Source organism: Glycine max, chromosome 19 (assembly GCF_000004515.6).
Source record: "Glycine max cultivar Williams 82 chromosome 19, Glycine_max_v4.0, whole genome shotgun sequence".
NCBI lineage: Eukaryota > Viridiplantae > Streptophyta > Magnoliopsida > Fabales > Fabaceae > Glycine > Glycine max.
This window is the reverse complement of record NC_038255.2, coordinates 15,914,401-15,941,134: the sequence shown is the minus strand read 5'-3', so window position 1 is coordinate 15,941,134 and position 26,734 is coordinate 15,914,401.

Sequence of the window (26,734 nt, the reverse complement as noted above, 5' to 3'; positions counted from 1 at the left end):
CATTCGCATACATCCATCCTTTTCATTGGTTGCATTGCTCATTGCATTCTTTCCTTGCAAAAAAAAATGAACTTAATCATTGTTATCAAAAAGAAAAGAACACGCTTTACGGCGCCCTTACCGAACCCGTGCTGGAGCTAGAGTAATGGGTGAAGTAGAGGAGGTGCATGAGCAGATGAAGGCCGACATGGAGGCCATGAAAGAGAAAATGGCCACAAGGATGGAGGCCATGATGAGCATGAAGAAGATAATGGAAGCCAATACAGTTGCAGTTGCCGCTACCAGCGCTGTTGCTAAGGTGAATTCGATGCCCCCATCTGATCACAACCAAATGAATCATCCAACCTCAGATATGGTGGGCAAAGATTTAGGAAGTACGAGCGATATGTGCAAATTCAAAACAAGCACGCCTTCCCGCCATATGTTTGGCCCCCAACTATACGCCACCCAATGTGGCGTACACACCCAATAAGAATGTCAATAACTCCACTTCTATACTCATCGAGAGCTAACGGCCCCAAACTGATCATGCACATGTCTCTCAAACCATGGGGGAGACACATGAAATACCCCACCACAATCTAGCAGACTTCGAGCCTTGCCTCAGATATGCCACTGAAGGGCAAGCAGTTGGTGGTATACCCCTGCAAAACACTTTTGAGGGCCCTCAGTATCACCCACAACCACACCTCTTGCATTCCACAACAAGTAAAAACCCTCATGCTATGGCAGAATTGGGAAAGTAGGATCATCTAGAGGAAAGGCTCAGGGCCATTGAAGGAGGCGAAGATTATACCTTTGCTAACCTAGAAGAGTTGTTCCTAGTACCCAATATCATCACCCCTCCCAAGTTCAAGGTGTCAGACTTTGACAAGTACAAGGAGGCTACTTGCCCCAAGACCCATCTAAAGATTATTGTCAGAAGATGGGGGCATACGCAAAAGATGAGGAACTGCTGATACATTTCTTTCACCAAAGTCTTACTCGGGTAGCTGCTACTTGGTACACTAACTTGGAACCTTCCCGAGTCCATTCTTGGAAGGACCTAATGGTTGCCTTCGTTAGGCAGTATCAGTACAATTCTGATATGGCTCCGGATAGGATGCAACTACAAAACATGTGCAAAAGGGGGCACAAATCTTTCAAAGAATACACCCAAAGGTGGAGAGACCTGGCAGCCCAAGTGGCACCCCCAGTAATGGAAAGAGAGATGATAACTGTGATAGTAGACACATTACCAGTGTTCTACCATGAAAAGATGGTGGGCTACACACCTTCAAGCTTTGTTGATTTAGTTTTCGCCGATGAAAGTGATGCAATCCTACCCCACAAGGGCATTGGATAGAAGACTCCAAGTAGATTGGGCCAGAGATCCAAGGGAAGGCCCTAGGGTTCTCATGAGCCTTAGGTTAGATTTTGAGCCCATGGGCTAAGTATGAGCCCGTTTATCTTTGTAAATATTAGAATAAGTTTTTTCCTTCGTTTAGGCCTTGTATTTTGGCCATTCTAGTAGTATAGGGTTTTAGCCTTGTATTTCGAGGCATTTTGAGTAGTCTTTGTAGTAGGGACTTTTTTTGTATTTTCATGTATTTTGTCATGGGGGTGAGCTTAGCTATTATAGGGGGTGTGTAGCTAAGTTCTAGCTTCTCATCTCAAGGAGGTGAGCTTAGCTATTAGAGGGGTATGTGTAGCTAAGCTCTAGCTTCTCAAGGAAGTTTTCTCAAAGAAGCTTCTCAAGGAAGTTTTCTCAAGAAAGCTTCTCAAGGAAGCTACCCAGTCTATAAATAGAAGCATGTGTAACACTTGTTGTAACTTTGATGAATGAGAGTCTTGTGAGACACAACTCAAAGTTCAACTTCTCTCCCTTTTTCTTCTTTCAATTTCGTGCTCTCCCCTCTCTCTTTCTCTCCCTCTTTCTTTTCCTCCATTGAAGCATCCTCTCCAAGCTTCTTATCCAAGGCTTATCTTGGTGGTGAAGCTCCTTCTTCCATGGCTTATTCCCTAGTGGATGGCGCCTCCTCTCACCTCTTTTCCTTTTTCTTCCGCTACATCTCCATGGTGGAAAATCACCATTAAAGGACCTCATTGAAGCTCAAAGATCCAGCCTCCATAGAAGCCCCACAGGCAAGCTTCCATCAAGTGGTATCAGAGCACAAGAGCTTCAAGTAGGTACTCCTTAAGCCTCCATTAATTTTTTTGCTTTACCTTCTCTTCCATTGTTGTTTCTTCATTTTTCTCCATGTATCTCCTCACATGTCTTGTTCTAAATATTGTTAACATGATTCTTTAGAGTTTCCACCGATTAAACTTGCTATAGAAGCTAGATTTGATTTTCTATGGTTCAAATTTCTTGTTTTTGTTCTTGAACCATGAATTGTGTTGAGTTTAAGTTCCTTTGAGTTTTGTCTTGTTATTTTTTGTGGCTGAAACCGAAACCATAAAATTCTTACAAAAATATTAAAGTAGAAGAAAACCTCAAAAATCTAGAGTGACTTGTTCACTTATTGTAGTTTTGTCATAGAAGTCATGTCTAGTCATGAAACTTTTCACATAAGATTTCTTATGTTGTGCTGAATTTTATTTTCTTGTTTCTTTGTCTAACTCATTTGTTCATGAGTTTATGAAATTCTTTTAGCCTATTATTTGATTTGAGTCAAATCTTTCATGTTAATTAGTCCTTAACATGTTCATGCAAAATTCTTAGAGAGTCTTTGATTGTGAACCTTTTCTTGAACTTTTAGGTTTCCTTATGATTGTGTCTATTGTGAATTTGAGTTTTGGTGATTGAATTGCTGGCTGAAATGTTGATCCTAAGTGAATATTGAACTCCTAAAACTGTGGTAAAAAATCCTAGTGATTTCAACATACATAGGAAGGTTGAAAGTAAGCCCAAGGCAATCAATATACCATGCTTAAAAAAAACAAATCGCTGGTGCTGGCAGCTTGGACATACAAACTTGTAAAAATTACTGAGAATTGGTTACTTCGAATTTTGAGCTAAAATTTTTACTGAATTTTCTAGACATCTGGAAAAAAGTTATAAAAAAAGAACCAGGTGGTTTGGAAAAAAGGAAAAAATAAGAAAAATCACACAAGGTGGAAAAAAAATCAGTATCCATGAAAAAAAAAAGTGAAAGGGAAGTGTGCTTGTTGTTTTGGCTCAAAATTTATTCTATAATTGGTTCCTATCTTATACCAATCTTAGTTCCTAAATTTCAATTCAAAATTACTGTGAAAACAAGTGCCAAAGCTAGAGGTTTGTTGAGTCCCTTTTTTTTTATAGTTTTTTTTACTCTACTCTAGAGCCATTCTAAGTTTCTTTTTGAGTCCTAGCTTGCTTCTATGTCCTTTTCATTGCTTTAATTGTTGAATAATCCTTGAAAAATTTTCTTGTTAAAAATCCATTGGTTTAGCTTTCATTTCATTTTTTTTGGTCTTTGGTTATTGCTTGTCTCTTTGTTTCCTTGTTTGTGGGTTGCCATATAGGGAATTGGAAGGATGATTGGTGCTATCCCTTGAAGAATTTGAGTCAAGAAGAAAGGGGCCAACCACCTTAAGAGCTATTGGACTAAGAAGCACTCCAAATTGAGTGAATCACCAAAGAGAGAACAACCACCAAAATTGAGGACCGTTTTGTAATTTTGTAATTTGCAATTTACTTACCTTCATTGCTTTCAAGTTTTGTAACGAAAAGGCCTTTGATTGGAAGTGTGTTGGGAGCCTCCAATAGGTTACCAAACTTCCATTTGTGTGTAATAATTTTAGGCAATTTTTCCTTAGGATAGTGAGTGTTTTGTTGGGAACCTTGAATGTGGTCATCCAAACACTCTTAGGATTCGCCTAGTTTACATTTCTTGCTTACTTTCATAGCTTATTTCCTTTACCTTCCATTGTCAAACCGCCTAGATAGCTTTCCTTTTACCAATTAGTTTTTTACCTTATCTTTCACACCTCTTTTAGTGTTTATTTTGGCTAGTTTCAACCATAGTTTCTTTTACCTTTTGTTTTCAAACCTCCAACAAGAAAGAACCACAACTTAGGAACCAGCATGAGTCATCATTCATCTAGTGTTAATGGTGAGGGTACTTGTCGTAAAGACCATTTATCTACAATCTTAGATGAGTTGAGTTCCCTCAAGTTATGGAAAGAAAAACAAGAGAAAAAAGAAAAAGGAAAAAAAAGAGTGGAAGAAATAAGTCAAGATGAAAGAAAGAAAATAAGAGAGGAAGAAAGAAGAAAAATAATGAAAGAAATGAAAAGAGAAAAACATGCCTCCTATAGTAGTCATAATTGTTGCAAGAGCCTAAGTGAAGAACTTCGTGACTATTACGAAGGAAGGCATAGGTCGCATTTTAGACCTCACTCCCATAGAAGAGAAAAGGAAAGAAAGCCTCAAGAGGATAACATTAACCTCTCATACTTCCATGGGAAGGACAATGTAGAGGCTAACTTAGATTGGGAAATAAGGGTAGAGCAACAACTTAAAAAGAAGTCTACTTCAAAATCTTATGGCTCTCACTCTTATCCAAAGAAAGACCAAGGTCAAGGCATCTTAGGGGTGACACCTTCTAAGCCCAAAGATGATAAGGGGAAGACAATAGAAAAGCAAGCCCCTAAGGCTAGTATGCAAGAGAAAACTAGCTCTATAAAGTGCTTTAAATGTCTTGGAAGAGGACACATTACTTCTCAATGCCCCACCACAAAAACCATGATTATGAGGGGCCAAGACATTTAGAGTAGCCAAGATGAGGCTACTACTTCACCTTCCTCTAGTGAAAGTGAAGAAGCAAAAGGGGAAGAATCTAGTGAAGAAATCTACCCCCAAGAAGATGGACAACCATTAGTGGTTAAAGAGAAGTGTAAGGAGGTAAGTGTCTCCTACAAGAGGTTAGCTAAGAAGGAAACTCATTTTACAATAAAGACAAACATTAAAAAAACTTTCCCTCTTAGACAACCTCCACATTTTCTCTTTTGTAAAAAGACACTTGCTAGCATTGCCACACCTCTTGGGCTTGAGTTTATTCCTCAAGTAAAGAAGTTGTTGGATGAGGGTTTGGTTCGCAAGAGCTTAAATCCTTGTGCTTTGTTGGTGCCCAAAATAGGTATTATTAGGCACCAAGTCCCTAAAATAAGTGGTATGATGAATGTTTTGAGTGGTGTAACCCTCTTTTGTAAAATCACTCGTACACCTAACATCTTCATGGTGTGTGTACATAGGGACCCATTAGGTAGGTTTGTTCTTATTTTTAGTTTCAATACAAACTTAGGTACTCATATGGGACACCTTAGGTCTGTCATACTTTTTGGTAGGAATAATCAATATGAAAATACAGAAAAAAGGTATGTTTTATTGCGTTACTTTTCTTAATTTTTCAAATAGTGATCAAGGGGTTCCCATGAACCCTAAGAGAATAAAGGTCATTCCTGAGTGGCCCACTCCACCATGTATAAGAAAAATTTGGGGCTTCCATGATTTAACAAACTTTTACAAAAGGTTTGTCTCATATTTTTCTATACTTGTAGCACCACTCATTGAGTTGGTGAGAAACCATGTTCCTTCATGGGAAGATGCCCAGGAAATGGGTTTTCAGACCTTACCTTACTTCAACATACCAAACACCACTAATACATATGTTTTTGTTCTTTTTACAGGTGTTGAGGGAAGGAGCCCAAAGTATGAAGAACCAAGGTGGAAGGAATGATGCAATCCTACCCCGCAAGGGCATTGGATAGAAGACTCCAAGTAGATTGGGCCAGAGATCCAAGGGAAGGCCCTAGGGTTCTCATGAGCCTTAGGGTAGATTTTGAGCCCATGGGCTAAGTATGAGCCCGTTTATCTTTGTAAATATTAGAATAGGTTTTTTCCTTCATTTAGGCCTTGTATTTTGGCCATTCTAGTAGTATAGGGTTTTAGCCTTGTATTTCGAGGCATTTTGAGTAGTCTTTGTAGTAGGGACTTTTTTTGTATTTTCATGTATTTTGTCATGGGGGTGAGCTTAGCTATTATAAGGGGTGTGTAGCTAAGTTCTAGCTTCTCATCTCAAGGAGGTAAGCTTAGCTATTAGACGGGTATGTGTAGCTAAGCTCTAGCTTCTCAAGGAAGTTTTCTCAAAGAAGCTTCTCAAGGAAGTTTTCTCAAGAAAGCTTCTCAAGGAGGTGAGCTTAGTTATTAGAGGGGTATGTGTAGCTAAGCTCTAGCTTCTCAAGGAAGCTTTCTCAAAGAAGCTTCTCAAGGAAGTTTTCTCAAGAAAGCTTCCCAAGGAAGCTACCTAGTCTATAAATAGAAGCATGTGTAACACTTGTTGTAACTTTGATGAATGAGAGTCTTGTGAGACACAACTCAAAGTTCAACTTCTCTCCCTTTTTCTTCTTTCAATTTCGTGCTCTCCCCTCTCTCTTTCTCTCCCTCTTTCTTTTCCTCCATTGAAGCATCCTCTCTAAGCTTCTTATCCAAGGCTCATCTTGGTGGTGAAGCTTCTTCTTCCATGGCTTATTCCCCAGTGGATGGCGCCTCCTCTCACCTCTTTTCCTTTGTCTTCCGCTGCATCTCCATGGTGGAAAATCACCGTTAAAGGACCTCATTGAAGCTCAAAGATCCAGCCTCCATAGAAGCCCCACAAGCAAGCTTCCATCAGAAAGGATCGAAGCGAGTCTGAAAAGAGGCAAATTTAATCATCCTACTTGGACGAATGAGAAAACTGGGGCAAATGAAGAGGGTGAGAATGAAGGAGAAACACATGCTGCAATTGTCGTTCCTACATGGAACTTCCCACCAGCCAAACAATGTCATTACTCAGCCAATAACAACCCTTCTGCTTACCCACCACCCAGTTATCCACAAAGGCCATCCCTAAATCAACCACAAAACCCACCTTCCACACAACCAATGCAAAACACCACCTTGAGCACAAATCAAAACACCAACCAGGAAGGGATTTTGCAGCAAAAAGCCTGTAGGATTCACCCCAAATTCCGGTGTCATATGCTAACTTGCTCCCATATCTACTCGACAATTCAATGGTTGCCATAACCCCTGCTAGGTTTCCTCAACCTCCATTTTTCCGAGGATACAACTCGAACACAACATGTGCATATCATGGAAGAGCTTCGGGGCATTCCATTGAGCATTGTATGACCCTGAAGCATAAGGTGCAAAGTCTAATTGATGCGGGTTGGCTGAAATTTGAGGAGAATCGCTTGTGAATCCTAACATTGACAAACGACACCACACATGGGGCAATTTTGAAAGCTGTTGTTAGATGTCTCTAATGACTCATCAGGATTTTCAAGTTTATGCCATTATTGTAAACAACAATTACAATGCTAAATAATGGATGAATTTGACATCCTTGTCTCTCTCATCCTTTCACAAACACATCTTTCCTTATTCAACTTCGACCGGAATGTGAGTGTAAGCCATTGGTTTGTTTGCTCAAAGTGACTTGCGCTCCTGAGTGTTGACTTCCAAGACCGTTCAATCAGAGATTACTCGTCCTGCATGTTGGTGGGGTGTTGTAAACAACTAGTAAAGTAGAAAAGTTCAAAAAGAAAAAAGCATTTGATTGACTATGTTTTCAAGTAAAAATATAGACATTCATGTGACCTCATTTTATCATTCCGAAAGGTTTGTCTTTTTAGAGAGAAGTTAGTTATCAAGAATAGTAGTCATTTGACTTAACCCGCAAACTAAAAAAATCCTTCAACTATTTCTCGTCCTTGGAAAATCCTTTTTGCAAGAATCAACCGCTTCTTTCATTCTTCCTTGCTACAAGGTTGTGAAAAGCAAGACAACAATGGTTACCTCAGAACCCTACACTGGGGCAATGAAAGGCATCGTGCATAAACCTCAAGTAAACCTAGGGGCAGATTAGAAGTTCTCACCCAATAGGTTCCCTGCTACAAGGTCATGACGAAAGACAACAATTGGTACCTCAAAGCCGTACACTGGGGCAATGAGGGGCACCATGCATAAACCTCAAGTAAACCTAGGGGCAGATTAGAAGTTCTCACCCAATAGATTCCTAGCTACAAGGTCATGACAAAAGATAACAATTGGTACCTCAAAGCCTTACACTGGGGCAATGAGGGGCATCGTGCATGAGCCTCAAGTGAACATAGGGACAAATAAAAAGTTCTCACCCGTCGATGTTTTTAAACAAAAAAAAAGGGACAAACCCTAGAATTTATATGGATTGATTAAACGTAAAATGGCTCCATTGCCGTCACTCCAAAATGGTCAAGTGACTAAATCAAACAGAACATACACTCTGAGGGAGTTCCCGGAAAGATTTGCAAAAGATAGGATAAGGTTGCATGAATTATCACCTCTTTCAAAAGGATAGTCAATCTATGTTTTCCAAAAAAATCAAAATCAAAATCACAAAATAGGGAAAGAATGTCATGAACATTGTACAACTTTCCATTACATTGCATTGTTTCATATGAGGTCCGCACTTACCAAATTTCACGACAGAGGTTGCATGCATCGGCATCCCTAAAAATCATGTTAACTTCTTTGATTTCCTACATCTAATGTCATAATCTTGTGAATTTGGGATGACCGGCCCTCTCGATGAGTCGATATCTTGCTTTCTCATAAGGTTGGACCCTTGGGTACTAGTACCTATCACCTTCAGAGGACTGTACGTCCTCACCTTAAGAGGGCTACACGTCCTCGCCTTCAGAGGGCTACACGCCCTCACCGTCAGAGGACTACACGTCCTCGCCTTCAGAGGACTTCACGTCCTCACCTTCAGAGGGCTACACGCCTTCACCTTCATAGGACTAGACGTCCTCAAATTCAGAGGACTGCAGTCCTCACCTTTAAAGGACTATATGCCCTCGCCTTCAGAGGGCTACACGCCCTCGCCTTAAGAGGGCTGCACGCCCTCGCCTTCAGAGGACTACACGTCCTCGCCGTCAGAGGACTATACGTCCTCACCTTCAGAGGACTACACGTCCTCGGCTTCAGAGGGCTTCATGCCCTCGCCTTCAGAGGACTACACGTCCTCGCCGTTAAAGGACTATATGTCCTCAGCTTCAGAGGACTATACGTCCTCACCTTTAGAGGACTAGATGTCCTCAAATTCAGAGGACTGCACGTCCTCGCCATCAGAGGACTGCACGTCCTCGCCTTTAAAGGGCAATATGCCCTCGCCTTTAGAGGGCTACACGCCCTCGCCTTTTGAGGGCTACACACCCTCGCCTTAAGAAGGCTGCACGCCCTCGCCTTCAGAGGACTAAACGTCCTCACCTTCAGAGGACTACACGTCTTCACCTTTAGAGGGCTTCACGTCCTCACCTTTAGAGGGCTTCACGTCCTCACCTTTAGAGGACTACATGTCCTCGCCGTTAGAGGACTATACGTCCTCCCCTTTAGAGGGCTTCACATCCTTGCCTTAAGAGGGCTACACACCCTCGCCTTCAGAGGACTACACATCCTTACCTTCAGAGGGCTTCACGCCATCGCCTTCAGAGGACTACACGTCCTCCACTTCAGAGGACTACACATTCTCGCCTTCAGAGGGCTACACACTCTCGCCTTCAGTGGACTCCACATCCGCACCTTAAGAGAATTTAAGGTCCTCTGCCCTTAAATGCTTAACTGAGACATGCACTCCCGGTTAAGGGGCCAGTAGTTTCCTTTTATCAGTTCCTGGGCCACCCCCTGATCCTGGAGGAGGGCCAACTATGCAAGTACAACTAGAGGAGGAGGCTATCGTGCAACTGCTATGCATACCCGGGCAAGATTTCACCCGTGCCGCTGCAAGGAGACGAGTGCGGATCATGCGCACCAACATGACCACTCTTACACAAATATGGATGACGTTGCTACTTAGCAACATTCCGTCCAGTGACCGCAATACCGATCTCCCCCTGTAGAAGTATCAGTTGGTATGTGCCGTTCCGACATAGGTAAGTGTGCATGTGGCTAAACTGATTTCTGATGCCATCCACTATTTGCAGGGATCATGTCTATAAGGCACCCAGTGGACCCGAAGGAGTCCGGCAGGGCCCTGGGGTTTTCAGCTCTGGTTATGGGCCTCTGTTAGTCAGTTCTATAAGGTGCCCGTCCCCCCAGCAAGGTCACGCCATCATGACATAGGTAAGTATACGCATCGCACAACTGATTTATGATGTCATCTATTGTTTGCAGGGATCACGCCCTCAAGACACCCAGTGAACCCGGAGAAGTCCAACAGGGTCATGGGGTTTCCAACTCTGATTACGAGCCTCTGTCAGTTTTACGGAGTGCCTGTCACCCCCAGCAAGGTCATCAAGCCCTATATTAACCGGGCTTTCATCAAGAAGTATTGCACCCCCAAGCAGGCAGAGGGCGAGACACCACAACAGCCTGGGGATGGCCAGCAACAGGCAACAAATGCACCGCCGCCACCTCCAGAGCCCCTCAACTCATCCATAAAAAGGTTAGAGCGTTGCCTACGACACATGGCCGACCAATAGGCGACCAAGTCAAAAGCCAAAGGTAAGCAAAGTACTAGGTCCATGACCGGCAAGTCATCACGCGTCCAGCTCAAGACGTTAAAGAAGCGCTACTAGGAGGCAACCTTGTAACTTTGCCACAAAAAGGTTAGAGTGTTGCCTACGACACATGGCCGACCAATAGGCGACCAAGTCCAAAGCCAAAGGTAAGTAAAGTACTAGGTCCGTGACCGGCAAGTCATCACGCATCCAGCTCAAGACGTTAAAGAAGCGCTACTAGGAGGCAACCTAGTGACTTTTAAATTTCTACTTGTTATTTGATCACCTTTTGTTTCTCAAGTCATAGTAGGACACACCTAGTTGCTCATGATCCTAGGAATTTAAATAAAACAAGCACAAGCTCGGAAGGTAGTCATACCTCACAAAATATATGTATATGTGTTTAGGTAGTGAAAATACCTTAGATATGCATGTATGTAATTTAGGTAGCAAACAACTACCTCACGAAATATATATATGTATGTTTAGGTGGCAAGATACCTTGGATATGCATGTATATAGCAAAAATATCTCACAAAATATATATATGTATGTTTTGGTAGCAAGATACCTTGGATATGCATGTATATAGCAAAAATATCTCACGAAATATATATATGTATGTTTAGGTGGCAAGATACCTTGGATATGCATGTATATAGCAAAAATACCTCACAAAACATATATATGTATGTTTAGGTAACAAGATACGTTGGATATGCATGTATATAGCAAAAATACCTCACAAAAATATACACATGTTTAGGTAGCAAAATACCTCATGAAAAGAAAAAAACAAAAACAAACAAGGAAAAGAAATAAACACATTGTCATACCCTAATTTCGTCCGGGGACCTTTGCTTGATGACGTGCGACCATTCTTTGGTCCTTGTGAGGTGCTTGGCACCCATCATTAGGCAATTTATGAAATTCCAGGACATGCCGAAAAACCAAAAAAATATTGATGCACAATCCGTAAGTTTCCGTGACGCACCGGAAATCAAATGGAAGCATCGTTGCATAATTAAGTGAGGTTCCGTAACATTCCGTAAGTCAAAAAGGGGATGATTATGTAATCCGCAAGGTTCCGTAACATTACGGAAAGAAAACAAGTATCGTTACGAAATTCGTAAGTTTCCGTAACTTTACGAAAAAAAGAATCACCAAAAAATAGCAGAGGGGGGGTGTACTTAGTAAAAATGGGGGTGCAAATAGCACCCAGGCCCATTTGGGCCCTCCAGAAGATTCCTCCAGAAGGCGGTTGCTTCTGGAGGAAGCAACCCTGCTCGCCTGGGCGAGCTGAGCTCGCCTGGGCGAGCTGGGCGGCAACCACCTCCCCTATTTTGCTATAAATAGGGGAGGAAAGCAAGAAGAAAAGGGGTCCAGCCCCTTAGGCACTTCTCTCTCTTTCGAATTTGCTTGGAAAAATTGTTTCCGTGAAGAAAATCTAAGCCGAGGCGCTTCCGAAACGTTTCCGTAACGTTTTCCGTGAGGAATCTCGCAAAGGTTTCAACCGTTCTTCGACGTTCTTCATTCGTTCTTCGTCGTTCTTCGATCTTCAACGGGTAAGTACCTCGAACCAAGCTTTTCGATTCATTCTATGAACCCGTAGTGGTCCACATTGTGTTTCGTGCATTTTTATTCTCGTTTTGTTTACTTTTTATACCCCCTGTTGACGTGCTTAAGCCATTTTACTTAAGTCATTTCTCGCTTAACTTAAAAATAAAATAAATTTCCACCGAACGTTTGAATTATATTATCCGTTAACTTCGGTTAAAATAAATTCCGACCGTTCGGTCGTGCCGTAACCACGTTGGAAATCAAAAAGAGGTAGAAAATAATATAATAATCAAAAAGACATCTTTTAGTAAAATAAAGCGGAAAATCAATCGGACGTTTTCTCTTTGGGATTTCTCATTCTTAATCGAATTGATTAATAACTAAAGTGAAACTAAGGCTAAAATCAACTCGCCTAGTCAAGCTCGTCCACAAAAATAGGCTTTTGAAGTTTGTCATTTCAATTTCTCACTAAGTAAAATGGGTCATTTTTAAGGTCCAACACCTTAAAATGATCACCTCTTAAAGTAAAAAAGGAATCACTTGATAAGAAAGAACTACGTAGGTCTGAGTTCCTCATTGGGGATACGTAGGAGCAAAAGCCCCGCTTTTGTCGACCACCCCAAGAGATCGTTAATGGTCCAATGCCTTAACGTTTCTCTCCTTTCAAAAACAAGAGATCGTTAATGGTCCAACGCCTTAACGTTTCTCATCTTTCAAAATCAAAAGACCGTTTAATGGTCCAACACCTTAAATGACCTTTTGTTCAAATAAAAAACATATTTTGCAAAAAAGACAAAAAAACAACTTAACCAAACACTTTGTTCCGAAAGAACTACGTAGGTCTGATTTTCTCATCCCAATTGAGGAATACGTAGGAGCAAAGGGAAACACCCTTGTCGACCACAAAAAAGGAAAAAATATAAAAAGGGTATAAAGGATATAAGAACATAAAAGGGAACATAAAAATCAAAGTCATGTTTGCACATTCGATTAAAGGCTGCCGTCCCTTGGGACGGGCGTGTGGGGTGCTAATACCTTCCCCGTGCGTAAATACAACTCCCGAACCTTTCACTAAAAAGTTCGTAGATCTCGTCTTTTCCGGTTTTTCCGACGTTTTCCCCAAATAAACGTTGGTGGCGACTCCGCGCGTATTCCTTTCGTGGAACACGCATCCCGTGAGTCTCGCGTCGCCCTCCCGCCGAAGGGTAGGTTGCGACAGTTGGCGACTCCACTGGGGAGTGTTTTTAGAGAGTTAGGCCATTTAATTTTGTGCAATATTTTACTGTGACTTACCCCTTTGTTGGTTTCCTTTCATTATGTTCTTGTGTATATAAACTCTTTGTTGCTTTTAGTGCGTTTTAAATGTATGCATGAAGTAAATATTTATTCATTTGATGCACACAAACACCAACACTATTTGCACACACTGTGAGTGAAAAAGGGCCCTATACCCGGGTTCATGGGAGCATAAGGAGTGGAGGTGAATCTGTGATCATGCTAGGTCTCCGACTTGCTTGATTACAATGAACCCTCATCTAGAGCTTTTCTCTTTGAAAACCTATTGTTGCTAGTAGTCCCTACTGCTACAATATGTTCTTCAAAGGGGATGATACCTCTAGAAACTATCAAAAGAGATATGACTACCTTGGGGGTTATTACTAAAAGCCTAGTTAGCTCTCTCCCTTATAGGTCCCTTAAATAGGGGCACGGAGCAAACACGCTGCGTGCCATCTTTCACACTGCCATGCATGAGTATCATATACCCTTTTGCTTATGTTCGGTAAATATTGTCATACTGTGTACATTCCCGCATTGTGTCTTTTGCATAGGCATTGCATATGTGTTCTTCTTGATCCCTACTGTAAACAAACCAACGGAGGGTCCGTGTCGCCTTCTTAAAAACGTGCGTTGGGGCATTTTGCTACCCCTAGACGTCGTATCTAAGAAGGGGACAAATTCCCCGGACCCCCGCATTCCTAGATTGCATCTGTGTCATATGCATTCCATCATGCATTCATCCATCCCACCCATGAGATATCGGAGTTTTGATTTGCACCAGCTTTTGTCTCACTTTAGTAAGCATGGGAACAAATCAAACCGGCAAGAGGTTTTACCAAGTCAAGGTCAAAAGCCCAGATACCACCAGCATCAAGGAATTAGGGCGGTTGATGGAACCCCTCCAAATGCAAGCCTTCCGCAAGACTTACGGAAAGATCTTAGAGTTGACCATAGCAGAGGTGTCCATAGAAGCCATTGCATCACTTACCCAATACTACGACCAGCCTTTGAGATGCTTCACATTCGGGGACTTCCAATTAGTACCAACCATTGAAGAATTTGAGGAGATTCTAGGATGTCCTCTCGGGGGAAGAAAACCATATCTTTCCTCCGGGTGTCTCCCCTCTTTGAGCAGAATTGCAACTGTGGTCAAGGATTCCGCAAGAGGTTTGGACCGCATAAAACAGACTCGGAACGGCATAGCGGGCCTACCACAGAAGTACCTAGAAGACAAAGCGAGGGGTATGGCCAATCAAGGGGAATGGGTCCCGTTTATGGATGTGTTAGCTTTGCTAATTTTTGGGGTCGTCCTCTTTCCAAACGTGGATGGTTTGGTAGGCCTAGCAGCAATCGACGCTTTCCTTGCCTACCACCATAGCAAGGAAAGTCCGGTGGTAGCTGTCTTGGCAGATCTATTTGACACATTTGACCGAAGGTGCGAGAAGAGTAGCGCACGGATCATCTGTTGCTTACCCGCCCTCTGTGTTTGGTTGGTTTCACACTTGTTCCAACAAGACACAAGACATCCATGTCCGCTCCTGAGCCATCGCTCGTGTACTGAAAAGAGGAGAATGGATTGGGACCAGCTCTTGGTCGGGATAGGAGGTAGAACAATCAGTTGGTTCCCCCGATGGAAGGAAGGAAAAGAAGGAGTCCTTTTCTCATGTGGGAGATACCCAAACATTCCGCTGGTAGGAACGAGGGGTTGTATTAATTACAATCCCACGCTCGCTATAAGACAACTAGGGTACCCCATGAGGGGAGCACCGACGGAAGAAAGCATGTCTCCTTTCCTTGTGAGGGATCTCGGCGCACAAAATTCCAAGACTATACAAAGAATCCATAAGGCATGGGAAACCCCGTTAAGGAAAGATCAAGAGCTTAGAGGCGTTCGTAATGGCATCATTGGTGGGTACCACGAATGGCTGAAAGTTCGCATACGAGGTTTAGATTGGCTCGCCAAGTTAAAAGTCGTCAGCGAAGAGAATTTTGAAGCACCGGAAGAGGACGAGGAAGTCCAAGCTCTCAAAAGCGAGTTAGGAAAGGCAAAACTCGCCAAGGAGAAGTCCAAGTTGGCTACTACACACGTTCGGAAGGAGTGTGCCGGGTTACGGGAAGAGAATGCAATTACCGCAAGAGCCCTTGAACAAGAGACCAAGAGGGCTCGCAAGGAAGAGTATGGCCGGAACAAATTTCGCGGAGCTCTATGGGGAAGCAATAATGAACTCAAGTTGCGAAGGGAAGAAAGGGACCAGTCGCGAGCACATAGCATGGTTCTGAAAGAGGAGTTGATTGCTTGTTCAAGGTCCAAAAGAAGCTTGTCTCAGCGTCTATGTGAGACAGAGACCAACATGTTAGCTATCATCGCCAAGTACCAAGAAGAGCTGGGTCTAGCCACGGCCCACGAGCATAGAATCGCGGATGAGTATGCCCAAGTATATGCGGAAAAAGAGGCTAGAGGAAGGGTGATCGACTCTTTACACCAAGAGGCAACCATGTGGATGGATCGGTTTGCTCTTACCTTGAACGGGAGTCAAGAACTTCCCCGATTGTTAGCCAAGGCCAAGGCGATGGCAGACACCTACTCCGCCCCCGAAGAGATTCATGGGCTTCTCGGCTATTGTCAGCATATGATAGACTTAATGGCCCACATAATTAGAAATCGTTAGGAAACTTGTATGGTCTCTCAGACCTTGACTAGATATGACTTCCTTTTTGAAATAAAATGAGTTGGTCCCAGGTTTCTACTCCAAAAAGCTTGTGCGAATCAAATCACTCCTACATCTCATCTCTAGCATGCATTTTCTTTCTTTACCCACTCCTCACGTTTGGTTTTTTAGGGAAAAACACCATAACTAAACGCGCCGCAAGGGATCCCTATCGCACCAGATCCAAATCTAGAACGATGGGTGATCAAGAGGAGACGCAGGAACAGATGAAAGCCGACATGTCGGCTCTGAAAGAACAAATGGCCTCCATGATGGAGGCCATGTTAAGTATGAAGCAGCTCATAGAGAAGAACGCGGCCACCGCCGCCGCTGTCAGTTCGGCTGCCGAAGCAGACCCGACTCCCTTGGCAACTACGCACCATCCTCCCTCAAACATAGTAGGACGGGGAAGGGACGCACTGGGGCACGATGGCAGCCCTCACCTGGGATACAACCGAGCGGCTTACCCTTATGGATTGCCGCCCAACTATTCACCACCCATCTTGCAAGAAGATGCGGGCCACATTGCTTCTCCCGTCCATGAAAAAGAGCCTCCTCAGCAGCCCGACGAAGTCCATAAAGACCCTCAAGATTATGCTCGGAGGGATGTCGAGTTTTATCCCCCGATCCCCGAAGGGCCGGCACCAGGCACGTTGTCCCAACCCAACATCGCAGCATCGCCAATAGTTTTGTCTATGGAAGGGCCGCCCCCGGCAACTGAAGAAAGGAGGAAGCTCGATCTCCTTGAGGAAAGATTGAGGGCTGTGGAAGGATTTGGGGACTATCCGTTTGCAGACATGACGGATCTTTGCTTAGTACCCGATGTTGTTATTCCCCCGAAGTTCAAAGTGCCGGACTTCGACAAGTATAAAGGGACGACTTGTCCCAAAAACCATCTCAAGATGTACTGCCGTAAGATGGGCGCTCATTCTAAAGATGAAAAGCTATTGATACACTTCTTTCAGGATAGCTTGGCCGGAGCTGCGGTAGTGTGGTACACTAATTTGGAAGCTTCCCGTATCCGTACTTGGAAGGATCTGATTACCGCCTTCCTAAGGCAGTATCAGTACAATTCTGATATGGCTCCTGACCGTACTCAACTGCAGAATATGTTTAAGAAAGAGGGTGAAACCTTTAAAGAATATGCGCAGCGATGGAGGGATTTGGCGGCACAAGTAGCTCCTCCCATGGTTGAGAGAGAGATGATCACCATGATGGTAGACACTCTGCCAGTGTTCTACTATGAGAAGCTAGTGGGTTACATGCTGTCGCAACCTACCCTTCGGCGGGAGGGCGACGCGTGACTCGCGGGATGCGTATTCCACGAAAGGAATACGCGCGGAGTCGCCACCAACGTTTATTTGAGGAAAACGTCGGAAAAACCGGAAAAGACGCGATCTACGAACTTTTAAGTGAAAGGTTCGGGAGTTGTATTTACGCACGGGGAAGGTATTAGCACCCCACACGTCCGTCCCAAGGGACGGCAGCCTTTAATCGAATGTGCAAACATGACTTTGATTTTTATGTTCCCTTTTATGTTCTTATATCCTTTATACCCCTTTTTATATTTTTTCCTTTTTTGTGGTCGACAAGGGTGTTTCCCTTTGCTCCTACGTATTCCTCAATTTGGGATGAGAAAATCAGACCTACGTAGTTCTTTCGGAACAAAGTGATTGGTTAAGTTGTTTTTGTCCTTTTTGCAAAATATGTTTTTATTGAACAAAAAGGTCATTTAAGGTGTTGGACCATTAAATGATCTTTTGACTTTGAAAGGGGAGAAACGTTAAGGCGTTGGACCATTAACGATCTCTTGTTTTTGAAAGGAGAGAAACGTTAAGGCATTGGACCATTAACGATCTCTTGTTTTTGAAAGGAGAGAAACGTTAAGGCATTGGACCATTAACGATCTCTTGGGGTGGTCGACAAAAGCGGGGCTTTTGCTCCTACGTATCCTCAATGAGGAACTCAGACCTACGTAGTTCTTTCGGAACAAAGTGTTTCTTTTTTATTTTAAGAGGTGATCATTTTAAGGCGTTGGACCTTAAAAATGATCCATTTTACTTAGTGAGGAAATGAAACGACAAACTTCAAAAGCCTATTTTTATGGACGAGCTTGACTAGGCGAATTGATCTTAGCCTTTAGTTTCACTTTAGTTATTAACCAATTCGATTAAGAATGAGAAATCCCAAAGAGAAAACGTCCGATTGATTTTCCGCTTTATTTTACTAAAAGATGTTTTTTTTTTATTATTTATATTATTTTTTACCTCTTTTTGATTTCCAACGTGGTTACGGCATGACCGAACGGTCGAAATTTATTTTAACCGAAGTTAACGGATAATGCAATTCAAATGTTCGGTGAAAATTTATTTTATTTTTAAGTTAAGCGAGAAATGACTTAAGTAAAATGGCTTTAAGCGCGTCAACAGGGGGTATAAAGAGTAAACAAAATGAGAATCAAAATGCACGAAACACAATGTGGACCACTACGGGTGCATAGAATGAATCGAAAAGCTTGGTTCGAGGTACTTACCCGTTGAAGATCGAAGAACGATGAAGAACGAATGAAGAACGTCGAAGAACGGTTCAAACCTTTGCGAGATTCCTCACGGAAAACGTTACGGAAACGTTTCGGAAGCGCCTCGGCTTAGATTTTCTTCATGGAAACAATTTTTCCAAGCAAATTCGAAAGAGAGAGAAGTGCCTAAGGGGCTGGGACCCTTTCTTCTTCATTTCCTCCCCTATTTATAGCAAAATAGGGGAGGTGGTTGCCGCCCAGCTCGCCCAGGCGAGCTCAGCTCGCCCAGGCGAGCAGGGTTGCTTCCTCTAGAAGCAACCGCCTTCTGGAGGAATCTTCTGGAGGGCCCAAATGGGCCTGGGTGCTATTTGCACCCCCCTTTTTACTAAGTACACCCCCCTCTGCTGTTTTTTGGTGATTCTTTTTTCGTAAAGTTACGGAAACTTACGAATTTCGTAACGATACTTGTTTTCTTTCCGTAATGTTACGGAACCTTGCGGATTACATAATCATCCCCTTTTTGACTTACGGAATGTTACGGAACCTCACTTAATTATGCAACGATGCTTCCCTTTGATTTCCGGTGTGTCACGGAAACTTACGGATTGTGCACATATATTTTTTTGATTTTTTTTGGGCATGTCCTGGAATTTCACAAATTGCCTAATGATGGGTGCCAAGCACCTCACGAGGACCAAAGAATGGTCGCACGTTATCAAGCAAAGGTCCCCGGACGAAATTAGGGTATGACAGTTGCCCCTCTTTACTTCTCTTTTATTGGAGATAAAAGAAAAGTAAAGATAAGACACTAATTTCGTCCCTCTCGATTTGACGAGAGTCGCGGGTGACCATAAAATCTCCACATGCAAATGACTTGTTGTTCCCAAAATTTCACAAATTGCCTAATGATGGGCGCCAAGCACCTCACAAGGACCAAAGAATGGTCGCATGTCATCAAGCAAAGGTACCCGAAAATCAGTGTATGACACTAATTTCACTCCTCTCGGTTGACGAGAGTCGCGGGTGACCGTGACTTGTCGTTCCTAGGATTTCACAAATTGCCTGATGATGGATGCCAAGCACCTCACAAGGACCAAAGAATGGTCGCATGTCATCAAGCAAAGGTCCCCGAAAATCAGTGTATGACACTAATTTCGCTCCTCTCGGCTGACGAGAGTCGCGGGTGACCATGAAATTTCCATATGTAAATGACTTTGTTGTCCCCGGAGGAACAAAAGGTGCAGAAGACTGTGTCAGCCTCTGCATGCTATCAAGCGTTCTGTCTTACAGATAGCAAAAGAATGGGTGCGAATAACCATAAGGTATCTCCGCGTATCTTGGGTGCAGAATGACCAAACTTGGTCTCTGCTTGTCATCGGGCCCGCCGCCTCTGGATGACAAAAGGGTGCGGATAACCGTAAGGTATCTCCGCGTATCTTGGGTGCAGAATGACCAAACTTGGTCTCTGCTTGCCATCGGACACAACTGTGTCTGCCTAGCAAAGGGGTGCAGATAACCGTAAGGTATCTCCGCGTATCTTGGGTGCAGAATGACCAAACTTGGTCTCTGCTTGCCATCGGACACAACTGTGTCTGCCTAGCAAAGGGGTGCAGATAACCGTAAGGTATCTCCGCAGGCTACCAGCTCTTGGGTCATGGCAACAAAAGGCGGTGTGGTCGACAAAAGCGAGGCTCTTGCTCCTACGTATCCTCCAATGAGGAACTCAGACCTACGTAGTTCTGGATAACTTGTGAGACTTGAAAAAGTCTCGGTGTTTTCTCCACTAAAATGCAAACATGCTTTAGCAAAGAGACAAATATTCCAACTGATTAGAGCAGCATATGCCTTTTTGAGTGAAAAACAATGCGTCTACCGGGGAAGGAGAGTATGCTGATGAAATTTTCTCATAACCATAAATGAGATTTTGGATGTTAGCATTTCGTTTCTAAATGACCATTTAGAGGAAACACTGGGTTCGACAAAAATAGAAGAAATCCACTCAAAGTGTATCAATCTTGCACAGGTAAGTGTTTCATCCTAATTCCGAACCATAGATATGTCATGACTTGACTTTGCAAATTATTTCCTATCAAATCAAAAATTACATGCGTGATCATGGATCAAATAGGACTTCCCTTGGGAATGGGTTCTTTTGGGGAGTTTTTCGGCTTTTATGTGTTTTTGGCTTTTTCTTTTTTCTGTTTTTTTTTGTTTAGTGCGGGGCGAGAAAAAAAAGGGTCGCTAGCGCACGGGATTTTGGTTGGTAATTAAAGGGAGAAGACCATTTTAGGTTGTGGTTTCCTTTCCTTCCTTTTTTGTTCATTTGGTGACAATTTTGTATTGTTCAGATATTGTCCGGTCCAAAGACCTCTCTGCATATTTCTTCTAGTTTCTTTGATCAAGAACTTTCTTTCCTTCCCTTTTTTACTTTCTCCCATTCTTTGGTTGGGAATTTTCTTTCTTTCCTTTTTGCTTTCTCCCACTCTTTGATTGGGAATTTCCTTTCTTTTCTTTTTGCTTTCTCCCACTCTTTGATTGGGGAATTTTCCTTCTTTTTTTTCTTTGATTGGAAATTTCCCTTCTATTCTTTTTTTGCTTTCATTGGAAATTTTCCTTCTCTTTTTCTTTGATTGGAAATTTCCCTTCTATTCTTTTTTTGCTTCCGAGGGTAAGGATTATGGTGAGTCAGGATTTTGGCTCAAAGCTTGTAGAATGGCTAGACATGATACATGTCAGGGTTTGGTTTGGTTCAAGGATAAAAAGGGATGCCCCACATTATTTCCATGACACAAAATGCAAAAAAATGATGATTTGGAAACTTTATGCAAAACTGGTCATGCATGCACCTATGCGGACACTCAAGTGTCAAATTTTTATGGTCATGTGATGCTAGGGCTCAGGATTCATTTCCTCTATTTTAATCAACCCAATGTTTCCAAAATATGTTCTTTTATCAATTTGTGCATTCATCCGAGTCCATTTCGGGCGTCCGGGGAAATTTCACAGCATTCACCCTTCAGGTGTAGACACATTTTCCAAAAATTGGTTATGATCAATGAACTTTTTTTTGGAAATCGTCTCTTTTCAAAAGCATGTCGTTTTTTAGCTAGACAACTTATTTTCTTTTTTTCTCCTTCTTTTTTTTTTTTATCATTTTTATCATTATCATTTGTTTATTTCTTTTTCTTGTTTGTTTTCTTTTTTCCCCCTTTCTTTTTTTTTTTTTTTTTTTTTTTCATGAGGTATTTTGCTACCTAAACATGTGTATATTTTTGCGAGGTATTTTGGCTATATACATGCATATCCAAGGTATCTTGCTACCTAAACATACATATATATGTTTTGTAAGGTATTTTTGTTTACATACATGCATATCCAAGGTATCTTGCTACCTAAACATACATATATATATTTTGTGAGGTATCTTTTTGCTACATACATGCATATCTAAGGTATCTTGCTACCTAAACATACATATATATATTTTGTGAAGTGTGTTTTTGTTTACATACATGCATATCTAAGGTATCTTTCTACCTAAACATACATATATATATTTTGTGAGGTATTTTTTGTTACATACATGCATATCTAAGGTATCTTTCTACCTAAACATACATATATACATTTTATGAGGTATGACTACCTTCCGAGCTTGCGCTTGTTTTATTTAAATTCCCAGGATCATGAGCAACTAGGTGCGTCCTACTATAAAAAGTGATCAAATAACAAGCATAGATTCAAAAGGTACTAGGTTGCCTCCTAGTAGCGCTTCTTTAACGTCTTGAGCTGGACGCATGATGGCTTGTAGGTCACGGACCTAGTACTTTGCTTACCTTTGGCTTTGGACTTGGTTGCCTATTGGTCGGCCATGTGTCGTAGGCAACGCTCTAACCTTTTTATGGATGAGCTGAGGTGAACTTTAGTGGTGATGGCGGTGTGTCTATTGCCCGCTACCGTCCATCCCAATGCTGCTGTGGTGTCTCGCCCTGCGCCTGCCTGGGGGCGCAACACTTCTAGATGAAAACTCGATTGGTAGGGGGCCTGATGACCCTGCTGGGGGCAACAGGCACTCCCTTGAACTGATAGAGACCCGTATTTAGAGCTTGACAACTCCAAGACCCTGTTGGACTTCTTCGGGTCCACTGGGTGTCTTGCAGGCGCAATCCCTGCAAACAATAGATGAAATCAGAAATCAGTTGAGCGATGTGCATACTTACCTATGATGACGTGACCTTGCCGGGGGGGGTACGGGCACCCTGTAGGACTGATAGAGGCCCGTAACCAGAGCTGGAAACCCCAGGGCCCTGTTGGACTTTTTCGGGTCCACTGGGTGTCTTGTGGGTGCGATCCCTACAAACAATAGATGGTATCAGAAATCAGTTGAACTATATGCATACTTACCCATGTCGGGATGACACAGACCAACCGATACTTTTGCAGGGGGAGATTGGTATTGCGGTCGCTGGGCAGAATGTTGCTAAGTAGCAATGTCATCTATATCTGTGTAAGAGTGGTCATGTTGGTGCGCATGATCCGCACTCGTCTCTTTACAGTGGCACGAATGAAATCTTGCCCCGGTATGCATAGTAGCTGTGTAATAGCCTCCCTCTCTGGTTGTGCTCGCACAGTTGGCCCTCCTCCAATATCAGGGGGTGGCCCAGGAACCGTTAAAAGGAAACTACTGGCCCCTTAACCGGAAGCGCAAGTCTCGGTTAAGCATTTAAGGATAGAGGACCTTAAATTCTCTTAAGGTGTGGATATGGAGCCCACCGAAAGTGAGGACGCGTAGCCCTCTAAAGGCGAGGGCGTGTAGCCTTCTGAAGGCGAGGACGTGCAGTCCTCTGAAGGTGAGGACGTGCCCCTCTTTGAAAATGGGGAACATGTAGTCCTCTGATGGCGAGGACGTATAGTCCTCTAAAGGTGAGGGCGTGTAGCCCTACAAAGGTGAAGGCACATGACCCTTTGACGGCGAGGACGTGTAGTCCTCTGAAGTTGAAGGTACATGACCCTTTGAAGGCGAGGACGTGTAGTCCTCTGAAGGTGAAGGTAACTAGTACCCAAGGTGAGGGCGTGTAGCCCTCTCAAGGCGAGGACTTAGTCCTCTAGAGGTGAGGGCGTGCAGCCCTCTGATGGTGAGGACGTGTAGTCCTCTCAAGGTGAGGGCGTGTAGCCCTCTGACGGTGAGGGTAACTAGTACCCAAGGTGAAGACGTGTAGCCCTCTCAAGGCGAGGACATGTAGTCCTCTAGAGGTAAGGGCGTGCAGCCCTCTGATGGTGAGGACGTGTAGTCCTCTCAAGGCGAGGACGTGTAGTCCTCTGACGGTGAGGGTAACTAGTACCCAAGGTGAGGGCGTGTAGCCCTCTCAAGGCGAGGACATGTAGTCCTCTAGAGGTGAGGGCGTGCAGCCCTCTGATGGTGAGGACGTGTAGTCCTCTCAAGGTGAGGGCGTGTAGCCCTCTGACGGTGAGGGTAACTAGTACCCAAGGTGAGGGCGTGTAGCCCTCTCAAGGCGAGGACATGTAGTCCTCTAGAGGTGAGGGCGTGCAGCCCTCTGATGGTGAGGACGTGTAGTCCTCTCAAGGTGAGGGCGTGTAGCCCTCTGACGGTGAGGGTAACTAGTACCCAAGGTGAGGACGTGTAGCCCTCTCAAGGCGAGGACATGTAGTCCTCTGGAGGTAAGGGCGTGCAGCCCTCTGATGGTGAGGACGTGTAGTCCTCTCAAGGCGAGGACGTGTAGTCCTCTGACGGTGAGGGTAACTAGTACCCAAGGTGAGGGCGTGTAGCCCTCTCAAGGCGAGGACATGTAGTCCTCTAAAGGTGAGGGCGTGCAGCCCTCTGATGGTGAGGACGTGTAGTCCTCTCAAGGTGAGGGCGTGTAGCCCTCTGACGGTGAGGGTAACTAGTACCCAAGGTGAGGGCGTGTAGCCCTCTCAAGGCGAGGACATGTAGTCCTCTAGAGGTGAGGGCGTGCAGCCCTCTGATGGTGAGGACGTGTAGTCCTCTCAAGGTGAGGGCGTGTAGCCCTCTGACGGTGAGGGTAACTAGTACCCAAGGTGAGGACGTGTAGCCCTCTCAAGGCGAGGACATGTAGTCCTCTGGAGGTAAGGGCGTGCAGCCCTCTGATGGTGAGGACGTGTAGTCCTCTCAAGGTGAGGACTTGTAGTCCTCTGATGGCGAGGACATGTAGTCCTCTGATGGCGAGGACATGTAGTCCTCTCAAGGCGAGGACGTGTAGTCCTCTAAAGGTGATAGGTACAAGTACCCAAGGGTCCACCCTTATGAGAAAGCAAGAGATCGACTCATCGAGAGGGCCGGTCATCCCAAATCCACAAGATTTGGACATCAGATGTAGGAAATCTATGCAGTTAACATAATTTTTGGGGATGCAGATGCATGCAACCTTTGTCGTGAAATTTTGGTAAATGCAGGCTTCATATGAAACAATGTAATGTAATGGAAAGTTGTACAATGTTCATGACATTCTTTCCCTATTTTGAGATTTTGATTTTGATTTAAAATTTTTTTTGGAAAACACAGATTGACTGTCCTTTTGAAAGAGTTGATAATTCATGCAACCTCATCCTATCTTTTTTGCAAATCTCTCCGGGAACTCCCTCAGAGTGTGTGTTCTGTTTGATTTAGTCACTTGACCATTTTGGAGTGACGGCAATGGAGCCATTTGATGTTTGATCAATCCATTGAAATCCTAGGGTTTGTCCCCCCCTTTTTTGTTTAAAAACATCGACAGGTGAGAACTTTTGATCTGCCCCTATGTTCACTTGAGGCTCATGCACGATGCCCCTCATTGCCCCAGTGTAAGGCTTTGAGGTACCAATCGTTGCCTTTCGTCATGACCTTGTAGGAGGGAACCTATTGGGTGAATACTTCTAATCTGCCCCTAGGTTCGCTTGAGGTTTTGGCATGGTGCCTTTCGTTGCCCCAGTGTAGGGCTTAGAGGTACCAATTGTTGTCTTGTTTTCACAACCTCGTAGTAAGGAAGAATGAAAGAAGCAATTGATTTTTGCAAAAAGAATTTTCCAAGGACGAGAAATAGTTGAAGGATTTTTTTCAGTTGATGGATTAAGTCAAATGACTCCAATGTAGAAGCAAGATGTTTTGATGTTTCGATGATGCCAAAGGATCAAGTGCTTCCAAGTTTTATTCAAGACAAGAATCCAAGAAAATCAAGATATATGATCAAGTTGATCTCTAGAATCTTAGGAAGAAGTTTCCAAATTGAAGAAGCAAAAGGTTTGACCAAGGAATTCTATCCTTTCAAATTGAGATTTGCTCTCTGGTAATCGATTACCAGCAGTTTGAAAATGTTTTAATTCAAATTTTTAAAACCTGTAATCGATTACATAAGTCTTGTAATTGATTACCAGAGGGGATTTTCAGAAAATAATTTCCAAGAGACATATCTATTCAAATGTTTTATGAACGGCCATTCAAATGTTTTAAAGAGAGTTTTCATTGCCCAAACAGTTTTATCCTCTCGAAAGATCAAGAGTTTTTTCTGAACTGAAATGTCTTATCCTCTCGAAAAGATTCCTTGGTCAACCACTTGCTTATTCAATAAGGAATTTTGATTGGTCTTCATTGTACAATCTATCCCTTTTAAGAGAGATTTCTTCTTCTTATTTCTGAAAAGGGATTAAGAGACCGTGGGTCTCTTGTAGTAGAGGATTCTTGAACACAAGGGAAGGGTTGTCCCTATGTGCATTGTTAATCCGAAAAGAGAGAGTGAAAGTTTAATTGGGGAATAATATTCGTATCTTAATTCAATCCCCTCTTCTTCTCAAGGTAACTGAGGCCATTTGTCCAACATCCTATTCTTGATAACTCACTTCTCTCTAAAAAGACAAACTTTCCAGGATGATAAAATGAGGTCACATGAACGTCTTGAAAGCACAGTCAATCAAATGTTGTTTTTTTTTTTTTTTTTTTTCTTTCTTTTTGAACACTTTTATTTTATTTTATTTTGAAACTTATTTGTTTTGAACTTCGCTCGTTGTTTTACGGCACCCCCACCAACGTGCAAGATGAGTAATCTCTGATTGAACGGTCTTGGAAGTCAACACTCAGGAGCGCAGGTTGCTTGAGCAAACAGACCAATGGCTTACACCCACATTCCGGTGAAAGTTGAAAATCCTGGTGAGTCATTAGAGACATCTAACAACAGCT